Raw genomic sequence first — 17,115 nt, 5'->3', positions numbered from 1 at the left:
CCATCCCACGTGCTCCCCCTCTCCTCATTGCCCCAGGGGGGTCCGTTATGGGGCTACCTTCGTGTCCTCTGCTGCCCCGCCTGCCCCGTAACGATGTGCGAGTCTGCCTCCCCTGCTGGGCTGGGGACCCCGAAGAACGGGTCAGGGGTGCCTCTGTACCCAGGTGCCGGGAGGTATCGGCATGTTGTTTATGGAGAGAGGGTGAAGGGTGAGGGAGGGACGGAGGGAGCTGGCAGTCCCCGAAGGTGGGAGCAGCCCCCTCGAGCTTCAGGGGCCCCTCTGGGACAGCCAGGTGGGAGAAGGGAATAGTCCCTTCCTGGGGGGCAGGGGGGGCCCCGGGCGGCATCTGAGTGTGAGTTTGAGTGTGCACAAGCATGCTATGCCCTGGGGCCGTCGTAATAAACACCGTGACCTGGGAGGGGGTGGGTGTGGGGGCTTAAAACAAAGGTGTTTGTGGCCCCCAGTTCTGGAGGCTGGGGAGCCCCAAATCAAGGTGTGGGCTGAATCCCGCTCCCTCCAGGTCCGGCGGAGGTGCCTTCCCAGCCTCTTCCAGCTCTGGGGCTCCAGGTGCTCCCTGCCTTGGGGCCATGTCCCCCCAGCTCCTCTAGGTCTGTCTCAAATCTCCCCCATGTGTCTCCTCTGAGGACACTTGTCCATGGATTTGGGGCTCACCCTGCTAATCTGGGATGGCCTCTTCGTCTCAGCAACCTCAGCTTCCATCTGTACTGGGACCCCATTCTCCCAATGGGATTCTACTGATGGGTTCTGGGACCCAGGTTGCAGATGGATCTTTTGGGACGCCAACCTCCAACCCACTGCAACACTGCTTCACTCCCCGACTCCGAGATGCCCCAGTTCCTCTCTGGAACCCCTAGGAGCTAGAATTTCCAGGCTGGACTCCCCGTGCCCCTGTGGCTGCCTCAGCACCCCTCCTGGCGTCTCAGGCCCCGGAGGACCCGGCTTCATTCCCTTTGGGTCTGGAGCTCCCAGACCCCACAGCCCGTCTGGCAGAACCGGCCAGAGACCCCAGGCTCAGCCAGAGGGTGGGGGGCCCTGACATGGTCCCCTCATGTGTGCGCTGGCTGAGGCTGCGTGGGGCCACTGCACGGGCAGGGGGGCTGCCGGGAGGGGGGTCCCGGGCCCCGGGTGCTTGCTGGGTGCAGTGGCCGCAGGGGCTGGTGGCTTGCTAAGACAAGGTGAGTCTGTGGGGCCTGGTCTTCATGCAGATTTAGGAGCCCGACTTCTCCACCCTTTCCTACCTCACCCCGTCTGCCGCCATCTCTCTTTTCTCTTTACTGATGTCCTCCCAAAGCGCTGAAGATCGAGGCCCAGGGTGGAGGTTTTGGGGTTGTCACGGATGGTCCTGCACCAGGTTAGAGAACTCCAGGCCCTGCAGAGCGCGTAGGGAGGGGATTCACTGAACAACGATGGGGAGCCCAGCCGTGCCACGCTGGGTCGGGGGCTGCGATACAAGTGTGAGAAAGTCAGGGTTTGTGTTCCTGTGGGGCGCACACTTTAGTGGGGAGGGGCGGACATCTCAACTGCAGTCACAGTCACAGACCTCTGCCCCACCCCTGCCAATTAAAAAAATAATTCATACTGAATACAGACACTTTGGAAAATACAGACATATATAGAGAAGAAAATAAAAGTAATTTTAAATCTTATACCCCGAGGGGTGGGTGCTGCTGACACCCCCCCCCCCGTCCCCGCATAGGGGTGGGCTCTGTCTCACGCTCACCGTCCGGTCAGTTTCTCTCCGTCTTAGTGGCCATATGTGGGTATCCATCAGGCAAGGAAACAACGTCTGTGCTGGATACTATGTGGCAACGTGCAGACGGGTCCCCAGAGGTGTGGGCTGCGGGGAGTGGGGATGGTAGGGGGCTTCACCCAGCAGAACCTCGTCAGCCAAGCTTTGGTGCTTTGGAGACCTTTCCCGAGCCCCATGGAGCCATGCAGGGCTCGGCCCCATGTCCCCGCTGTGGCCCATTTAGTGGCGTCTCCTCAGGACATCAGCCCCCTCAAGATGGAGATAGGGGGAGCCCTTCTTGGTATGCACGGGCTCCCTGCCCAGCCCTGGGGGCACTCTCTGAACCCCAGGCACGGCGTGGGGGGCAGTGGTTTCACCGGGCATGCTGGACCTTGGTCGTGAGCCACTTGCGAGCAGAGCTGATTGTTCTTGGTCTGTTGTGTGACACCGAGCAGAGGGACCAGCCCCGCCCTGCCATCCGGTTCCTTCTCCCTGTGTCCTCGGCGCTCCGGCCGTCCCAGGCCACGCTCCTGGCTGACTTTCTGGCCTTCTCACCCCTCACCCGCCTCTCCGATGTTTTCTCAGCGACACCCGGTGCCCTTTCAGTGAGAGTTTACTAGAAGGTGTGGGGGCTGGCCTCCTTGGAGAGCTGCCTGCAGGCCCGGTCTGGACAGAGGCTTGGGCGCAGCTTGGCCCCTGCTCCTGGGGGGTTTCCATCCTGGAGCTTGAGTTGGGGGGTTCTCCAGGGCTGCAGGACATGGGGGGGCGTGGTCACGGGGACAGGGGGCTGTGTGGCCTTCTCTGGGCCCTCCCTGCTCTCGGGGTGTTGCCGCATTGCCCATGCCGGGGGGTGGGGCAGACAGGCAGCTGGGCTGAAAGGAGCTGGCCGTCTGCTGAGAGCCCCCTCCTCTGCCGGCAGATTGCAGCTCGAGCTCGGAGGGTCCCCCTTGGAAACCGCTCAGGGGTCAGGAAGCTAACCTGGCGTGGAAGATTGGATGGGTGGGTGACGAGCCCAGGAAGGGCTCCTGCCTGCCAGGGCCGGGCTCCCAGACCCACCCTCCATGGCCTCGGCCCGCAAGTTCTGGCTGCACCTTGTCCCATCCTCGGCTGAGCTGCCCCCCTCTGCAAAGAAGCCCCTGCCCCATGCCCTTCCCCTTGCCAGTCACAGCTTCCTTCTGTCTCCTGCTCTCGGCTGTTTAATCTGATGGCCTTTGTAAATTTTGTAACACATATTGGGAAGCTGCTTTGTCGTTGTCGCCTATTTGCTGTAGGTGTAAATCTTTTTTGTTATTTATTATCTTCTCAGAACTCCAGCTGGTCTGGCCCTCGGCCACCAATCATGGTCTCCAGGGACACTCTGGACTCAGACCTGGGATTTTTCAAAAGGTGTCTCATTGGGTGTGATGATGTCAATGGCTGCTCCACCTCACCCCAGTGGCAGGGCTCTGGTGAGCAGGGGGCAGGGTGGCTCATGGCCACCCAAGGGTCAGGAGATGGCGATGGCCAGCGTCTCTCCTTGGAAAGGGCCATCAGCACATGTCCTTCCGCTGCTTGGGCAGCAGTGGCGGAGGTGGCTGTGGGGGTTACGGAGGTGGTAGGTGAGGTGGGAGTGGCTGGTGCTGACTTTGCCCAAAGGTCAGAGCTGACTTCGGGGCACCAGGCTGGGCATTGGGGTGCCAGGAATATCCCGAGGAGACATGTCAGGGGTTCTTATCACAGGATCTCCCCTCCAAGAGGTTGGTAGAGGACCTGCTATCTCTGGAGCCTTCTACTTTATAGCCACTTGGATATTTGCTTATGTCTTGATAGTGAAGAAGGACACAGGACAGATAAGGGATTACCTTTGGCCACAGTAGATGGATAAGAGAGGGAAAGCAGCATAGCATTGCCCAGCTGATTCCTCCCAACCCATCGCCCCATCGGGGATGGGATCTCGCTGGGGGGGCAAGAGGGAGTCCCTTACGTGTGGTGAAGGCCCTTGGAGAGGAAACCCATTTTATGGGTATCCCACCAGGATGCCTGGTGACTTTGGAGACTTGGCAGCTTGGGACTGACATAGGGACTCATAAAGTCAAGAAACTGCCCCACAGACCCCCCGTGACCTGCCCAGGCCAGGGGCTGATGGGAGAGCTGAAAGGCAGGGAGCCTCCCCATTCCCGGGAATAGGAATGTCCAGGATGTCTGCTGTTGGAGGTTGGAGCTGCATCCCACACACCTTGGCTCTCCTGAATGCTGTCATGGTGGTGACAACTTGTTCGTTTGTACCCCTCTCACAACTTCCAGCATCTCATGGGGCTGCTTTGCTCAGCCGACATTTATTCGGCACCTACTACATGAGAGGCGATGGAAGAGGGCCTTCGGGTGAGCTGCCTGGGCTCGCTTCCTGCCACCTAAAGCACTGGGACACAAATGGAAATCTGTAACCTCCTTAAGCCTTCCGGATAAATTAGCTCAGGGCCTAAAGATAAGCAAGAGAGGAGAGAATAAACTTCAAAGACACCTGGGTGTGGACTCCTGAAGCTTTAAAGCCCATTTAAATATGGGAAATGGGGTGCCCCCTTTGCTCTCCAGATATTGATGACTCGCCTTCATTGGCTATGATAAAAGAAAAACTTTTCATATGGTCTAGATCTCAGCTTTTTCGGGCGATTCATGAATCGGGCAGCGTCCCAGTCGGAAAGTAAAAGAGAGTTCCCCGAGGGGGTGGAAAGGAGAAGCTCTGGGAGGGCGAAGGTGGAAGTGAGTGAGGGGATGTTCTGAGCAGCTGACGCCATGTTTCCATCGCACTGAGGGCGGTCTTACAAAATGGGGAGCAAGTGGCTGCTAAGGAACGAGGATGTTAGCTGCCGATAGCTGACGGGCTGTGTTTAAATTTGGTTTCCTGGGCAAGCCCCGCATTTACGGGAAGTAGAAACTAGCTTAGCATTTTGCTTTTGCTGACTTGTGCTTGGCACGGGCACCTCCGAGGTGGACCCACTAGACTCTGGTTCTCAGCTGGAAGGACCGGGAGGAGGCTTGAGGGCTAGCAAATGTGCTGTGCCAACTGAGAAAGCTTTTTGTCAACTGCATCTAATCTGGTTTCTGGGGAAGATAAGATGAGGCTAAGTCATGACATTTTATCAGCACAGATTAAGAGCTGGCTCAGGCAGGGAAGAAAGTCCTACCTTGGGGCCGGAAGGACATTTGCAAGAGCTGGGGTTCTCTCTCTTTTCAGTTCTGGGGACCTCTTGGGGATAAGAGCGTTTGTGGTGGACCCCCCCCCCCCCGAAAATGCACTTGTCTTCCTGACCTGAGAGCTTAGATAGAGAACCCTAACCTGGCGGGGGTGGGTGGGTGCCATGGCTGGGAGCCGGAGATAGAGGAAGCCAGCGAGCCCTGGAAAAGGTGGGGGTGGGGGAGCAGGGACAGAGACTAGGGCACAGAGATCATGCCACATGTGTCCCCATCACAGTGAGGCTCCCAGGAGCCCCCACGGAGAGAAACTCAGCCTGCCATGTTCCCCTAAGGTTTTGCAACCTGCCCTGAGTGTTGAGGATGGTGGGAAGACAGGAGGGGACAGCGGAGTGAGGACTTGGTGTCCCCTTGTCACTCGTCAGGAAGTTAACCCCCCAAGGCCAGAATGACCTTCTGGCCCCCTCTTGTCACACTGACCCCTCCTTGGACCTGGCACCTAGATGAGCTGGGAAGGGGTATGAGTTTCCTCTCACTGCTGTAACAAATTGCCACAAAATCAGTGGTTCAGGACCATACACGTGTATTCTCTTACAGCACTGAAGGTCAGAATTCCAGCATGGGTCTTGCTGGGAAAGTCGAGGAGCGGACAAGGCCCCGCCCCTTCTGAGGTCCTGGGGAGAATCCGCTTCCCTGCCTGTTCCAGCTTCTAAGTAAGACGCCTGCATTCCTGGGTCCGCGGCCCCATCCACTAGCACCCGCCTTACCCAGACGTCTGCTGCTCCGATCAATCGCCTTCTCTTTTTGCCTTTAGCATCTGTGATTCCGTGGGTCCGTTCGGATAATCCAGGAGAATCTCCCGTCTCAAGATCCGCTTTCTGGGTAAGGTAATGCATTCGCAGGTTCCGGGGATGGGGACATGAGTGGACACTATTCAGCTGGTCACGGAGAGGGAGTAAGACTCGGTGCTCCAGCGACCCCGGGACCTCAGACGTGAGACTCGGGTCAAGCTCATCACCACCCCCCACCCCTGCCCCGGATGTTGAACTCCAAGAGGGCTGGAGGGAGGTTGGGAGTCAAGGGGCATCCAAGATGTCCCAGGTTTAGAGGGATGGGCAGGGAGAAGGCTGAGGTGCTAGCCCCCTGGGGGAGAGGGCAGTGGGCTCACGGCCCAGGATCAGAAGGGGTCACCGAGCGTGATGTCTGAAGCCTCTGTCCACAAAACTGGAATTCTGCAAAAGAGGGTAAACAGGGTTCAGGAATACGGGGAGACTTAACTTTTGCAGTAAAATTTCTACGATGCCTGATCAAGTTTTAGAAGACAGAACGTGTCTTTCTACATTCCTACATTTTTTTTTATAGTGAAAGTTTTCAAAGATACCTAAAAATAGAGAGAATAGCACAATAAACTCTCATATGTGCAGTAGTCAGACCCAGCCATTATCAAGAATGGGCACATTTGCTTTATCTGTTGCTATGTTCTTTTTTCCCCTTTGGCTGAAGCGTTTTCAACCACACAGCAGACATTATGTAATTTTGCTTCTACAAACTCCAGGATGCAACTGGCAAAATAAGGGAAACTTTGTAACACAATTCCATTAGCACAATAACAAAATTAACAGTAATTCCTTAGTATCAGCTAATGCTCATCCATAATCAAATTTCTCTAATTGTCTCAAAAGCATCTTAAAAAAAACAAAACAAAACAGTTGGTTTGTTCAAATCAGGGGCCAAACAAGGTCCATGCATTATATTTGATTGGTGTGGCTCTTGAATCTCTCGATATAGAACAGGCAGCTTCTCCCCCACCCATTTCCCCTCTGCTGTAACTTGTTGAAGGAATCAGACCAGCTGCCTTGCTGATATATCCCACATTCTGAATTTGCTTGCTTCTTCGTGGTGTCACTTTCTCCGTATTTCCTGCAAATGGAAGTTAGTTCTAGAAGTTTGGTTAGATTCAGGCTCATGTATTATTTTTTTTGTCATATATTTCATGGGCAGAACTGTGTACTTTCCTGTCCTTTCGGGCCCCACTGTTGGCAAATGCTTAGTGGGTATAGGTGGCGAATGCCCCCTCCCTCCTCTGTAGCATCTGGTCAGTTTTTCATCCAGTGGTCTCATCCACTGATGGCCATTGCATGAAATAATTATCCCATAAGAGGTTGGAAATGGTTCTAATTGTATCGTTCCTTCCACAGTGAGTAGCAAGAATTCTTCTATAAAGCAAGCAAGCAAACAAAACCCTCCAACTTTCCCTTATCAGCTAGGGGCATTGGGTTACCCTGCAATACAGTTCATTCAGGAAATCATTAACTCTTTTCTTTTAATTGACAATTCTCAAAGTAGTAAATTGGGGTCTTGATTACTTACGGTGAGGCTTTTTTTTATTTGGTTTGGTTCTCATTCTTTTTTTTTTGCTTGGGCAGGCACCGGGAATCGAACCCGGGTCTCAGGCACGGCAGGTGAGAACTCTGCCTGCTGAGCCACTGTGGCCCGCCCTCTCGTTCTCTTTTACATGTTTACATATATTCAACGTGTTTCAACCGAGTCTGTTCTCTTTTAGGCTCAATTTGTCCCCTCTTTGGCCAATGGAAGATTCTTTCTGCCTTTTCTGTCTGAAACTTGGACTTGTGGCTTCTTCTCTCCAAGGACAAGCCCCTTGGATACTGTTGGTCTTAGACGGTGGGGACCTAAGGGGGAAGCCCTTTCTTTGGAGGATTTACTTTCTTGCCCTGTCTGGAGTGCCTGAGCTGGGCCCCCTGATAGCCAGCCACCTCTTTACGCAGCGTCTTGTTGCAGGCTCTGACATTTGTGGAGCCCCAGCTGGAAAAGGGAAAGAAATTCCAAGTCCAAGGACGAAATGCTATATAGCTTTTGTAGTATCTGAATATGGCCAGCAGGTGGCGCTGCTCAGCCACTAATCCACCTGCCAGGCTTAGCGGAGCGGCTTGGCCATCTCGCCGGGTCCCCCACAGCTGGGTGGGTGAGAGAGTGGGCGCTGCAGGCGGGGGCACTTGAGTGAGGCCAGGGAGAAGCAGCATGGGTGGGTGTACAAGGTACAAGGCCCGGGGGGCGGTCCAGCCTCGGGGGAGGGGACGGACATGGCGTCCCATACTGCGGACAGTGGGGAAGGGGGCCCAGGGTCCGGGGTCCCCCGGGGAAGGGGGCGTCAGCAGGAGGGCGTTCTCCATTGCACTCCGTAATGGAAGCCCCTCTTCCTGGGGGTTCTGGGGGGATGGGGTGATTGGAGTGGGGGAACGGGGAAAAGGCCCTGGGCCTTGGCTGGTCCCAGTAGAGAATGGAGATGGGTGGAGAGAGGTAGGGGACAGCGAGGGGTAGGTAAGGGCAGGCACAGGGCAGTCTGGGGCTCCTGCTGTCAGCCCCTGGTGCTCAGCCTTGCTGGGGTGGCTCAGGACAGGCTACGGAATGGGTGGTGGGGGGCTGTGGACCAAGGGAGGAGCTAACTCTCCTCTGCTCTGTGGGGGGTGGACCCTGGACCTCACCCCACAACCCTCCCCTCCCCTGTCCTCTCCAGGGAGGAGGCGCCTCCACTGGGCCGGTGGAATCCCTGCGCCTGATGGGCCATATGATGGACGCGGGGGAGTCAGGGGGAGGCGGTTGGGGGAGGGGTGTCCCTGGTCAAGGGAGGGTGCAGGCTCCCGTGACCCCTCCTCACGGGCCTCTGATCACCCCCACCTCTCTGGAATTGCCCCCCCCCCCCATTGCCCCAGGCCCCCCGGCGTGCTGGGTCCAGGTTGGGTCCTCCAAGGCAGGCCCTGAGCCCTGGCGCTGCTCCCTTCCTGGCCCAGGCGTGTGCGGTGGCCCCGGGGCCCGTTTCCGGCTGCCCTCGGCCTGGGTGGCTGTGGCGCTGTCGGGGCCTCAGATGCGAACATGGGCTGTCCCCATTCCCTGTGGCTCGGTGGGCCCCGGGGGTCCTGGAGAGGGGGAGGGGTGGTGACCAGCACCCAGAGACTCCCGGGGAGCTGTCAGCCAGGGAGGAGGGAGCTGAGTGGGGGGTGAGGACGGTGGGCCGAGATCGTCCCCGCGGGGGGACACTCCGGACGTGCTGGTCACCTCCCTGGAGACTGAGACTGCGGGGGGTGGAGGGGCAGGCACGGGTGCTCCTTCCCAGGGCCTTCTCTCTCCCTCCTCCTCCTATTGCCTCTGGTTTCCGCTCCCCCAGGACAGGTGGCAGGGCCCTAGCTGCCGTGGGAGGTGCCCCTGCCGTGGCCGGCTCCCCCGTCCCTTTCCCGGTGGTGCCAGATGGGGCTGGCCCCTGCTCGGGCCCCTCCCTCCGGGCCCCAGAGGGCCGGGCAGATGGTGGGCCGGGAGGAGAGGCTGCCGGGGCTGCCGGACAGACCGTGGGACAGATGGCGGGCCGGGCGGGGCGCCGAGCCTGCCCCCCAGCCTCCCCCCGCCCCCCGGCTCTGGGCCCTGCTCCTTCCCCTCCAGTGGAATTGGGCCTGTGGGGTCCCCTCCCTTCCAAGGCTCAGGGCCGTGGCCCCCACCCGGAACTGATCTGGGGTGCTGCCTGCCATCTCCCCTTGCAGTGCTGGGGGGTTGCCCTGGACCCCATGGCGTGGCCTGGGAACAGAGCCACCCATGGACGATGGGAGCTTTGCAGGTGGGTGGGGCGGCTCGGGGCTGACAGTCCACCAGTGGACGGAGAGGGGGACAAGATGCGTCTTTGGCCTTGGGCAGCGCCCAGCCCCTTGTCATGAGCAGCCGGCCTGGCAGGTGAGGAGGGGCGCCCTGTGTGGGCCCGGGGCTGCGGCTCAGGAGGTGGGCCCCTCGCCGGAAGGGAGGGGGGTGGGAGCGAGGGGTCCCTGGCCTGGCCTGCTGCAGGCTTGTGTGCCCAGCTAAGGGTGTGTGTGGGGGGGTCACTGCAGTCCTTGCACCTGGGGGTCTGAGGGTGCTAGAAGAATTTCTAATTTTGAGTGATTACGTTGATAATGATAATCCATAAAGTGCCCCCCCCCTTTTTTTTCAGCAACCGTTTGCGAGAGGAGGCATTTTCCAGAGCAGTTGTTGGTGTTTTCAAACTAGGGTCCGAGGACCCGGTCTCCAGTCACAGAGGGCAGTGTTTTCCCATGAGGTCAGTGCGTTTCCAGGCTGGAGAAACCGAGGCACCGGGGGTGGGGGCAGGGCGGGCATGCGGGGCCATCAAGCGGAAGTGGAAGTAAAGATGGCACAGCCAAGGTGGGCTTCAGGAAGCCCCTCATGGTCCTGGTGTCCAAAGCAAGACCCCTGCTGGCCCCCTCCTACAGCCTCTCCAACTGCTTTGAGCCATGTCCTCCCACCACCTGCTCCCTGGGCCCAGGGTGGCGCATCCCAGGCTGGTGCCGAGGCAGGGACCGCTGCCCGCCTCCCATTGCCCACCTCCCATTGCCCACCTCCTGGCACCGTCTTTCCCTGGGTTCCTCCTCAAGATTCACTCCTGGGAGCCGAACCGTTGGAATTTGAATCGCAGCTCTGACACTTTCTGCTGTGCTGCCTTGGGGAGACTATCAGCCTCTCTGAGCTTCTGTTCTTTTGTCTGTAAAAGTGAAATAACAAAGTATCTGTCTTGTCAATGGGACAGTTCACTGTGCAGGAGCCCCTGGGCCCCCGCCTGGCACCTGGCTGTTATTGTTATTACTATTACATTGCTTTTATTTTTTTGATATGGTGAAGTTTATATAACATAAAATCGACCATTTTAAAGTGACCGAATTGATGGCATTTAGGACACTCACGATGCTGCGTGACCGCCAGCTCTGTTAGCTTGGAAACCTTTCACGACCCCAGGAGAAGCCCTGTTCTCGTTAAGCCGCCACTGCCCACCCCCTGCAGCCCCTGGCAGCCTCCGATCTGCCTTCTGTCTCTGGAGATGTACCTGCTCTGGCCACTCCGCCTACGTGAAGGCAGACAACACCTGTCCTTCCTCTCTGGCTTCCCTCACTTGGTGTGTTTTCAGGCGCCATCCATGCTGGCGCCTGGTCAGAACGTCCCTCCTTTTCATGGCTGAGTAGTGCTCCACTGTGTGTCAGGGCCGTGTTTTGTGTATCCTTTTGCACGCTGATGGATGCTTGGGCTGTTTGCACTTTAGACTGCGTGAATAAGGCTGCAGCGCATGTGCGTGTACGAGCTTCGGTTTCAGCATCTGTTTTAAGTTTTGACTTTTATTATCTGGATCTTTTGGGGGGCCGTCTGTGAAGTTGCAGCCCCTACTTAAAAAGGGGAGGGCTGCTTTCTTGTGGCAGGACTCCCCATCTCGGGCTCTCTCCAGCCTGGCCTCCCACCGCACACTTCTGCAGCCCTAAGAGGCGTCCCCATCTGGTGCACGGGGAAACTGAGGCACGGCGTGTTTCAGGCACTGGCTTGTGGGTCTCTGCTTGCCTTCCGGGTGTCTCTGGGCCCTCCCTGTGTCCCTGCCCCGCTGCCATCCGGTCTGGCATTCCCACCTGGTGGTTTCATTGGCTGTGGGTACGGGACACGGACGTGCCCACCTGCCCTCGGTACTGGACTTTGTCATCCTGTCTCCCCACTCCTCCATGTCCGCTCTGCGGTGTGCTCTCCTCCCCCTGCTGCCTTTGCCGGGACCCCCAGCTGTCCCGGGAACTCCTCTGGAGGTCCTGGTCTCTGCTGTGTCCCTCTGGGCTTTGGGGGCTGCGCTTTCCTGCTTTGGGTCTTCGGCTTCCTGACCCCAGGTCCTGCTGCCCCCGGCCGGGAGGAAGGGCCTGCTCTCCCCAAAGGGGGAGACAGTCTGGGGATTCTGCGATGGCGCGGTCAGTTCCTGACTGAAGTGGGAACAGGACCAGGCTGCCCAGTGTCCCTCTGGGGGGCCGGGAGAACTTGGGGTGGGGTGGCCCGGCTGGAGTTCCCGGGCGGTGGTAGGGCCGGTGGTGGACACCGGCAGAGCATGGAAGGCCCGTCCGGCGTCCCTCAGCCCCCAGCCCTGGGCATTTCCTTGCCTTGCCCAGGCTCTCTGACCTCGGTCCCTCCCTCATGCCCGATGGACGTGCAAAACATGCGTCTTGTTTTTCTCACCGCCGTCAAGGCCTGGAAGTGGGAGCTCCGACTCGCCCCTGAGGGTCCCTGCAGCTCCCCGGGGGCAAAAGGAGACGGGCACATTTGGAAGCAAAACCACCTCCTGTCACTCCTGGGGGTGGCTTGTTCCCTCGGACCTGCTCCTCCCACTATGTGACACATGCATGCGCACACACACACACCCTCACCCCGACACACCAACTTATTGAGGAAACGTGTGTGTGCCACGTGCCGGGACTTGGGTGAGTTCACTTGGGGACCCCCCGAGGTGCATGTCCAGGGGCCTGCAGGACCCGCTCCTCCTGCAAACTGCTCCTGCTTCCCGGAGGGCGGGAGTGGTGGCTTCTCCCACTGTCTCTAGAAAGCAGGTCCCCGCACCCCGGCCCCCAGGGCCTGGAGCCCCGGCTGGACCGACTCTGCCTGCTCCGGCTGCCCTGGAGCTGACCTGGTGCTGCCCTTTCTAAGCCCAATTCTCCAACCCTCCCCCTGTCCCTTGGGCACCGGATCCTTCTAGAAAGGTCCACTTGGCTCACATCTGTCAGCGTTGCTGCAGCAGCCAAAGGCTCCTCACAACCCCCAAGCTGGAACCCCTGTCACCTGCTGGCTGTGGCCAATGCCCCAGGCCCAGGAGAACCCAAATCTGGTGGTCCCTGCAGTGGCCCTGGCACAGACTGGATTGGTGGCAGCAGTCCCTGGCGGGGGGGGGGGCTCTAGGGGCAGGGGGAGGTCAGGGCAGGACAGGTGAGATGACACCTGCTGGTGGTGTGGTCTCTGCTGGCCCTTCCTGCCTGCCCCCTTATCCTGGCATCGGTCGCCTTGCTGGCCCTACGAGGCCTTTTGATCAGGCTTACACAGCACCCAATGGCGTTTGGTGGCCTGTCCCCATGTCACAGGTGGGCCCCCGTCCTTGCACCCTGCGCTCGCCCCTCTCCTGTCCTCCCTCTCAGCCTGTGTCTCCCCTGTGCCCTCACCCACCCACCATGCCCTCCAGCCCACTCATCCTCCCCACGGCATCTTCCCTCTGCAAGCCCCACCCTGCCCCAGATTCCAGCACGCTTGAGATGGGGTCTTGGGGAAAGTGGGGGCTCCGAGGCTCGGGGCTGCGGATACCGCCCGGCCCTGCATGGCGGGGAGCTGTGGTTGGGTCCAGCCGACCTCCCTGCCCCCCTGTGGAATGTAACAATAGCGACAGCTCAGCGAGGCCACCGTGGCCACTAGCGCCACCCCCAGCCCCTACCCTGTGCTCTAGGGAAGCGGCGCTGTCCTCTCCAGGCAGGAGATGCAGCTGGAAAACATGCCCCAATACCACCCCCTGCCCCAGTGAGGGCTGGGACTTGAGGTCATGCAAATGTCCTTGTCAAAGACCCGGGACCTCAGGTGAGGACTGGGCATGGCAGGTGGGGGGTGGGGTGGAGGGGTGGACGATGCCTTTGAATGGGAAGGAACGAGGGTGTCGGGGCTGGAAGGCTTGCTCGCGGTTGGTCCGGGACAGGGGTCCACACTTGGCCACACCGTGGAGTCACCTGGGGGGCTGTTAAGACACAGGTGGCTGGGCCCTGCCTCCAGAGAATTTTCATTTCTCACGACTTTGAACATGACTGCCCCTAAGAGCCAGATGAACTAAATGGATGCAAAGGGTCCCTGCTTTCAAGTGATGGCATCAGGGCTGCCTCTTTGCTTATTTCAACCTCTGCTGGAAACTCAGCTGGTTCCTAGGGACCCGCAGAGGGTGGACGGAGGGGCATGTGACCCCCCACTCCTTGCTGGGAGAGGCCTGTGGTTGCACCCTCCCAGGATGGCTGAGGCCGAGGTGGGGGATCCCTGAGCTGGGAGCCCTGCTAGGTGCCCACAGCAACTCCTGGCTGGGCCCTGCAGGTTGACCCTCCTCACAGCCACGCTGTGCGTTGCCTGCAAGCCATGACGTTAACGGGCATAAAATATTTACTTAACTCAGCTTTTTGCAAATATCCCTTCAGGTATTTTCTCTCTGCTGGGAGCAGAAACACAAACGGTGCAGCCAGCTCGCTCTGAAGGGCTGGGTGCTAAATAATACAATAAAAAATCCTGCCGAGAGCGGACCTTCCCCCCTTCCGGGCTACCTGTGGGTCTCCTTGGTCCCTTGCCATTCTGGCTACAGACGCCAGGGAGCTGGGAAAAGTGGGCCTGGAGGCTGGGGCTGGGGCGGGGAGTGGTGGCCCAGGGTTGCTGTCAAAGAGACAATTAAAATTGCATTTCCGAAGTTTCCAATTTACGCTTCCAGAGGCAAGTTGCAAGGACCTTTGGGAAAACAAAGGAGAAATGATTAAAAATGTACCGTTTCTTTCTATTTGAAAGCCTTTTATTGAGATGTTTCCTTCTTTGGAGGTTTTCCCTCCCCGCCATCCTGTCTCTTGGCGTCTCCCTGGAATGTCTGCTCGGGGTCCCTCACGGCTTTTCTGGACGCCCCAGAATAGAAACCTGCGCTAATTGGTGCAGGTGGCCGTGGAGTCTGTCAGTTATTCATGAACGTCTCCCGCCCTTTTCGGGCTGCTGGGATCTCCACGCAGAGACAAACCAACCTAACGCTTTGGGGGAAGCAACCCGGAAAGGGGGTTTCACTAGGTAACTTCAGGAACCACGTTGCTCTGACTTCAACCCTGTCTGCTGCCTGGCAGGTGGGCAAGAGACCGGCAGGAAGCTTCTAGAACCAGAGCGGCTGTCTGGAGCCAACAGAATTGTCACTGTTGTTTTTCGGGCCATTCTGGGGGCATTGTGATGTTGGAGGGAGAGTGGGGGGTGGAGGTGGGGTGAGGTAGAGAAGGGGTGGGGAGGAGTCAGGGACTGAAAGAGAGGGATGACACCCCCCCCCCGCATTTCTGGGCAGCTCTCGTTTAGGAATAATTTATAGTGACCTTGACCCGGCTGGAACACGAGACAGCTCCACGGGCAGTCTCTGCCCTCTTTCTCCTCCCTTTGCCTTCCGTCCCCAGGGGTGAGGATGCTGGCCTGGCCCCTGGCTTCGGCTCAGGCCCCATGACCTGACGTCCAATTTGCAGTCACAGGGGCTCCTCTGCCCTCCTCTCCGGCCCAGTCCTGACCTTCCCTGCACCATCGGAGCTGCCCGGTCTTGGGAGATGCAAAGAAATGCCAGCCAGGCTCCTTGGGCTGGAAGTGAGGGTATGAAGGTGCGAGCAGGGTAGGGACCCCTGCTGATGCCCGCCAGACCCGGGGCACCATGTCCTGGACACCCTGACCCAGGGATGCCTGACCTGGGCACCTGACCTGGGCACCCTGGCCCTGGGCACCCTGACCTGGGCATCCTGACCTCTGCCTGAAAGGCCCCGCAAGCCCCTGCAGCTGCCCCCGCTGTGCTGAGGGCCCCCGGCCTTATCTGATGGTGTGGCAAGGCCATCGCTTTTCTACAAGGATCAGGAAAAGCCACATGTGGGCAAACGCCCGTGACATAGCCAGGCCCTTGGTGGTCCCCACGGGCTCTGGGGCCACCAGTACACGCACCACAAACGGGGGATGGGGGCTCAGAACGACCAAGCTTTGTTCTTCTGCAGCTGTGGAGGGCAGAAATCCAAAATCAAGGTGCTGGCCGCGCTCCCCTGAAGCCACCAGGGGAGGTCCTGGCCTCTCACAGCTTCTTGGCGCTCCTTGCTTTGTAGCTGCAGCACCTCAATTGTACCAAACAAGCCGCTTGCATGGAAAAGCAGAGCTTCCGTCTGGGGCTGGGGTGAAGGGGCCACCCCTTGTGCCCTGGTAGCCATCCATGTCCCCATGTCACTGGCCCCGTCCACTGCTCTGAACCCTGCATTTCAGCTGGAAGTTTCCAGAGGCTTCTTGGCATTCCAAAGCAGCGCGTGTGGGCTCCCTCTCTGTCTCCTGGCAGCCCCTGGAGGGGGAAAGTCCCACTTCCTGGCCTGTGGGCAGCACGTGTCCCAGGAAGGTGCCTGGGAGCTCAGGGGAGAGCAACAGGGTCTGCCAAGGTCAGGGGACACCCTCGGACTGAGCTGGAGGAGTCATGAGTCCAGGTTTTTGTTTTGGTTTGGTGTTCCTTCATCGTTTCCTTCATAGATCCTGAGACCTGACTCTTATTTGTTTTCTAGGAGAGAAAGGCAAGTAGAGAGAGAAAGAGAGGATCGAGGTTCAATAAAGACGGGGGCATGAGCCACACATTGAGGACATGGGGCTGCTTCTTTTGTGGGGACCGCGTAATTCCAGAAGGCGCGTCCTCTCCCAAGAATGGGCTGCATTCAGCTCTGATGTCCGCTGTTTGGGACTGTGGTAGTTAGATTCAGGTGTCAACTTGGCCAGGTGAAGGCACCTAGTTCTGTTGCTGTGGACATGAGCCAGTGGTTCATGAACCTCATCTGTTGCTGATTACATCTGCAGTCGGCTAGGAGGTGTGCCTGCTGCAATGAATGAGGTTTGACTTAATTGACTGGAAGCTTAAATCAGAGCGCTCAACGTAGCACAGCCCAAGCAGCTCAGCACACCTCATCTCAGCACTCTCAGCTCAGCCCAGACCTTTGGAGATGCAGAAAGGAATCACCCTGGAGAAAGTTGTTGGAACCCAGAGGCCTGGAGAGAAGGCCAGCTGAGATCACCCTGTGCCTTCCCACGTAAGAAAGAACCACAGTTGAAAGTTAGCTGCCTTTCCTCTGAGGAACTGTGCATTTTTAACTAAATAAATCCCCTTTTATTAAAAGCCAATCCATCTCTGGTGTGTTGCATTCTGGCAGCTTTGGTAGACTAGAACAGGGACTATTTCTTGTTTCCACCATTCTCCTCATCAGTAAACAGAGTTCTCCAAATGCATCTCCCAAACTCCGAGAGGCTTTGCTTTCAGCTCCAGCAGGAATGGTGAGCAATATCCCCACCACTCTCAGACTTATACCATAGAGAGGAGCTCACCTGTGGCCCTGCTGGTGGCTTGTGCAGCCCACTCCCCGTGGCCGGGACCCTCCCCACCCTGGCTGCAGGAGCAGCTTGCACAACGAGTGGCCACTTGACCCAAGCCGCCGCAGGTTGAGATTGAGGACTTCCCCACGATGCATTTGAATTGTGACCGAGTGCTTCGGGCCTTGTCTGCCTGCTCTTTGGGAGGGAGGAGAGGCGGACTTGGGGCAGCGCTGTCTCCTGCAAGGGCTCCAGGAAGCAGAGAAAGCTGGTTTGCAGTG

General features: G+C 58.3%; 1 long non-coding RNA gene across 1 annotated transcript; it reads left to right on the top strand.

Moving 5' to 3' along the window:
* Positions 1-9,575: 9,575 nt before the first annotated feature.
* On the top strand, positions 9,576-16,551 carry LOC143686118 (uncharacterized). The gene is made up of 3 exons (XR_013176913.1): positions 9,576-9,658; positions 9,912-10,016; positions 16,042-16,551. It is a non-coding gene; the product is annotated as an uncharacterized LOC143686118 (long non-coding RNA).
* The last annotated feature ends 564 nt before the right edge of the window (positions 16,552-17,115 follow it).

Source organism: Tamandua tetradactyla, chromosome 6 (assembly GCF_023851605.1).
Source record: "Tamandua tetradactyla isolate mTamTet1 chromosome 6, mTamTet1.pri, whole genome shotgun sequence".
Taxonomy (NCBI): domain Eukaryota; kingdom Metazoa; phylum Chordata; class Mammalia; order Pilosa; family Myrmecophagidae; genus Tamandua; species Tamandua tetradactyla.
This window is presented reverse-complemented; position numbering and strand designations above follow the sequence as displayed.